We start from the raw sequence: 6000 nt of genomic DNA, 5'->3' as shown, positions 1-6000 counted from the left end.
TCCTTTTCTTTCGGGCGGCCTTTTCTACCTGGAAACTGGTCAGGCGGAAGAAGAGCGAGCTAGGGTATCCAGCCAGCTTTGCCCGCGGAGAACACCGATGGGCGAGAAGAGCGTAGAAAAAAAAGGTGTTGCATATGAGCTGTGGTGGCTTTAACAAGACAATAAATATTGTGATTTGAATATAATTCGAGATGTGAGATTGATTGATCTATCTCTGCTAGACTAGCTACTCCTCAGTGCACGTCACTGGTCAAACCACATTCCAGATGAAAGAAAATGTTTAGCTAAATCGCCTGTACGGTGAAAGTACAGTTGACAAGGGAAGGCCACCTGCTAGAATGTTCCAGAACAACTTTCTAATAGTCTGGAGGGGAGTAATGTTTGTGTATATATATATATATATATATCGTCCTGTTTTGTACCTTGTTACATTTGTACTTGGTGCAGAGTCTGAAGAAGACCTTGCTAGATGGTTGAAACGTTACGTTTAGTTTATGTTTTATAATAAAATAAATTTCTGCCTTGGCAAGCATATTGAGTTTTTCATATCATGGAAACAAGGCTTAATGGTGTTATAATCAATAATAACAGTTTTGTTTCAATCCTTGACACTCGCACTGCATAAAACAAAGTTAACGAACATGGTAATATTTATTAATTTCACTAGAAGGAGAATGTTTTATTCATAAGTTCCTAAGTAGCGATTGGTGCTCCTTCGTATTCTTCTCACGGGCGCCAGGAATTTTGGCAGCGAGGAGCAAACTTACGAAAGCATTTTTCTGCGCATTTTTCTTAACATTTACGCCATGACCAAAATGCCACCGTGTAAAATGAGAAATCTTATGACTAGGGCTTGGAAGTTGAGGAAAAATCCTTTTCTTTCCTAGTGTCCGAAGGCGAGGCCCAACATAATATATGTTCATTTTGGGTCATTGTAGGCCAGAAAAAGGTGGGTTTTATTTGTCCTTTTTTGCCCTTTTTGGCGTTTTTTGGCTTATTGGTCTTTTTTTTCCCTTTTTTTAGGTCTTAACGGCTGTTTTTGCGACTTCACCTTCTTTCGACTACGTTTTTACTGCCCATTCTCAATTCGAATCATCATCAGTTCATCACCTCTTAAACGTCCTTTCTGTAGTAAAGAAAAAAAAAAAGAAATGTATTTGAACCTCCCTGAAACGAGAGAAAAATATTGTTGGACGACTGAAATAGGATCCGAAGTCCTATTCTGTAACCCTAGTGTGGTTAGGCCAAATATGATTCTACAAATATAATTTTTCAAATTATGTTAATCTAAGAAATATGTAATGTCTGGAAGAAGATGCATTTCATTCATATAGTTTTTTCGCACTGTGTGTTCCATACCACCAGAATTTTTAATTTTTTTATTCATTAAATATGTAATTAAAACTGAAGTTATAAATTAATTTGGATCATATTTATACGTCCTTTTTTGATATTTTTAGGTGTTTTTATAGGTCCTTTTTTGGCAATTTATAAGTCTTCAACTTCCAAGCCATTGTAATGATGCCATGCAGCGACGGCGTGAGATGCTGAAAGTAAGGAAAACGTTAAAAATACGCGTGCAACCTTTCAAAACTGGGGGAGCAAGGTGCCAAAACTGGTTTGGAGGGGGAGAACAGTTTTCTTTCCCTCGGTAGATGAGGTTTAGCATAGTGCGGGGGCAAAAATAGCAAAAAGCGGGGGGCAACTGCACCGCTAACATAAATTACTCACTGAAATGAAATTATATGTGTGAAATATATACCTGGTATACCAGTGCAAAAAAAAAATTGCACATTCGGTCAATTTACGAGATAACACTTCGGTACACTATTTTGAAAATGTAGATAAGTCCAGCGATAAAGGGATCACAATTCATAATCGATACCAATTGAGGACTAAAAGTGGTAAACGTTGTAAGTGCCAAAAGCGAAAGTGTTGGGAAATCGCATCGTTCCGCACATCAGCCCGTAAGAACGTTCACACTAGTGACCCCTTTACACGCCCTTTGAACTTCTTATAGGGCTACCAGCCACTTTTCACGTTTACACATTATAAAGCATGGCACATTTCACAGTTTAACGTGAAAAACGGTGTTTGAATTATTGTTGCACTTACAGCGTTTACCAATTTTAGCCTTCAATTTATAATTAGAAGAATAATGATGTGAGTATAGGACAAAAACGCCTACTTCTTACCTTATCATATTCAACCAAAATCGTGGTTGAATTTGTAGCAACAGCAAGTGGAGTCACACTATCGACATCTACCGGATTTGTATGCAACTCGTATGATGTCTCGGAGGAGGTCCCAGGCAAGGCATATGCGGCATTTAGAAACTATGCAACGTCATCATTGGTAGGTAGGTCACGGACTACAACCGGTATCAGCTTCATAAAGACAAATGTGTGTTGAATAGGCGGAAAATGAACATTGTATTCCTAATTTGTGTGGACAGAGTGTAATAATTGCTATACGGTACTAATGTTTTGATATCTTGTTGCGATCCATGACCTACCAACAGTGATGTGCCGTAGACTATACGTTTACGTCTACATGCGTTATCTACACGTAATCTACGCGTAGATTACATTGGGGTGTAGTTTACATAGACTACGTAGACAATCTAAAGTGCATTAAAATTAATTTTCGAGGGTTTCATGAAAGGAAAGTGACATTTTCAACTATATTGGTTCCTAACGAAATGAAAAGAACCCTATTTACAACAAAATTTTTCGTCTCTTCTATTACCAACTATGGAAGATAAATAGTATATGCAAAAAACAAGAACAGATGGCAGTCGTGAGCCAAGAGTGGTCTTTTTCCCATAAAACACAAGAATATTCCCTATGTTAGGTTTCTTTCTAGGAGAGAAATTGTTCGAGTTTGGAAGAAAGAGTATGAAAAGTTACCCTACACATCAGCAACTAGTACGCAGTATAATTTTATTTTAATTCCACGGCGCCCTTTGCTAAGTTATCACCTTTCGCCATGTTGTTTACATTAATTACGTAATCTACGTGTATAAAATAGGCTACGTGTAGAATGTAGACTATCGTTGTTTACGCGTAGACGCACATCACTGCCTACCAATGATGACGTTGTATGTAAGCCAATAGTATCTGCACACGTACAGTGGGACCCATAAGTATTACCGTGCAAATTGTCCATCACCATGTTCGTGCACTTTATTTGACCCAATAAGAGCTCCAAAAATTAAAATAAAACTCAAAACAAGCTGTTGACAACTTCTGCACCAGCATACATAAAAAATCCATAACTTAAAAACACAGGATGTAAGAGAAAAATTAATGAAAATAGTAATGGACAATTTGCACATAATTCTCATGAATCCCACTGTAGCAAACTGGTGATTCCTTGTGTGTTCAAGGATGTGTGCGCTTTTAATCTCGCATTTTGACCATTGGTGTACCACAGGAAAATTCCCACAAAAGAACGTCAGATTCTCGCTAGACAAAATAAGTTAGTTTTAAACCCAGACAGGCTAATCGAGACTGGATCTACAGTTTAAAATGGGACATCAACCAGTATGCAATGTGCCTCTACCTGGAATCGAATCAGGGACCTCTTGATTATAAGTAAACACAATAAAAGCAACAGTACACTACGCAAAATTATCATACCAACACAGGTACCAACAGGATGATATCGCAAGATTTAATCTCGTCCTAATCATAGTCTATGTTCAGAGATATCATTCCTGAGGGCGACACTTCCATTGACTAACTACACAGCCTGTAGCGTATATAAGTTCTGCCGTTTTCCGATAGATAATACAGTGTGTTCCGTTCAAATCTCCCTAATTTCAATTAATTACTATGAACGAAGTACGATGAATTGTGAAATAGCAACGCGGAGGCAGTCGTGCGGTACGATGAGACAAAATCTGTGATTGCAACGCAACGGAATTTCAGACGAGTGTACGGAGGAGTTGCACGTGATGCTAAATCAATTAGGCTGTGGTTTAGTAAGTTTCTAACAACTGGCAGTGTCCTAAAACAATCTGGTGGAGCTCGCCGTCGTGTGTCGGAGGAAAAGGTGGAAGAAATTCGACCTGACACTCCGCTGGACTTCTTCCTCTGGGGTTACGTCAAGGATCGTGTGGTTGCGACTCCAGTGAATAACATCCCAGAGTTACGAACCCACATACGTCATACGATTGCAACAGTAACAGGGGACGTGTTGGAGAGAACATGGCAAGAAGTTGAATACAGACTGGATATTGATCCTGCTACCAATGGGGCACATGTGGAGGAGAATTAGTGTGTGGAAAATAAAATTTATGAGTTTTTCTTCAATTCTCTGAAATTTCATTGCTCTATCATTCATACTTTCTTTTCTAGGATTAATTGAAATTAGGGAGATTTGAACGGAACACCCTGTATATCTATCAGTGAGATCCGTTAATCTGTATATTGATAGATGCATGATAAGAGGAAGAAGAATAATTTGTATTTTATAGCATGTTATTGATTGGCTGTCATAGTAACATTGTGTATGTACGTGAATGGCTTCCAAGCATTAAAGTTATGTGGTTTAATTTGAACCGACGTGTTTGTATGTCTTGTGGAAGTACAGATAAGAAATCACACACAACACAAGGCTTACATACAGTATATCATGTCTCCATACATAAGGGAAGGGGTGTAAAATTGCCGTTTTTCGAGGGTCGGTAGCGTCGAAACGAGGCGTTAACTACAAAAGTTACTAAGGGAAATTGTTCGTCTTTGTGTCTTTTACTTGCGTGCCGACACCATGTGTGTGTGTACATAAAGTACTTTCGGACATGTACTGGTTATCCAAAATGTATGATATTTAAAGAACAATTTCTCTCACAATTCATTGCGTGAAATCACACCCGCCAACCATATTTCCGGCAAACACATCAGATTCTGAGTTGAAGATATGCCGCGTGTGGTCTTTGGCGAAGTGACACAATGAAGGTATGATCATGATCATACGAGGAATGTGTACGCATGAAATGTCGCAAATTTTCCCGCTGTAAGATGGCTTCTCATACGCTTTCCTTAACACTCGTAAATCGGGATTTTATGCTTGTTTCTTCCCATAGTGCATTGCGTGATGACGTCAAATTGAATATAAATCCATAATATAAATCGATCTAAACTGGAAATCTTGAATAGCCAATAGATGTTCCTTGGAGATTTATGATGTGTAGAACACTTCAACAAATGATCGTTGTTCACACAGAAGAAACTTTAATATGCTAATTTTCTTGCTAATCATTTCACCACTTACGATGATTACAAGAAAGCCTTCATTTTCATAGTTTCTACCTAAAATATGTTAATTAATCTATTAGCAATTTGCCATTTTAATTTTAATAATCACAATTTGTCTTTATGATATCTAGTTCTCTCAAATACTTATACTTCGTTTCTTCATACATAACAGCTACGTGCTCAGTCCCAACAAAACTTCTTCTCTTCATACAAAATAAACTGTTGATGATGTTCAAATTTTGTATAACTTTATTCACTGAAGGTTGAATATTTGGGATTACATTTTTGATACATGATTTCCCCCCAGTTTTTTTCATTTTTTGCCCAACATTTACCACAATTTCATTTAATTTCTGAAGTTTCATTTATTCTAATATTTACTATTTTATTTTCTTGGTTAGGTATTTGCCAATATTTAGTACTTTGAACCTTCTCTTTTAGAAAAATAATTAATATGATTCTGTATAATTCCCCCATTCTGTTTGTAATTACACATGGATCTATTAACATAAATTTTATGGGGTTAATAAATATATTTATATGCATATATATATATATAATATTATACACAACAAGTGACTAGATTTACACTTGCATTGCTCCTTTGTTTAAGTACCACACACCGCAGTCCGTCCAATGAACATTTTGTTCACAGTTTCATTTCAACTTGCAGAATACTTTTCTGACAGTTGACACACTTGGAAGAGATACCTTGAAGATTAATTGTTACAAGGGTTTA

This window comes from Lepisma saccharinum, chromosome 16 (assembly GCF_977018435.1).
Source record: "Lepisma saccharinum chromosome 16, izLepSacc3.1, whole genome shotgun sequence".
NCBI classification, from domain to species: domain Eukaryota; kingdom Metazoa; phylum Arthropoda; class Insecta; order Zygentoma; family Lepismatidae; genus Lepisma; species Lepisma saccharinum.
The sequence above is the reverse complement of the archived record's forward strand: the minus strand, read 5'-3'. Positions refer to the sequence as shown.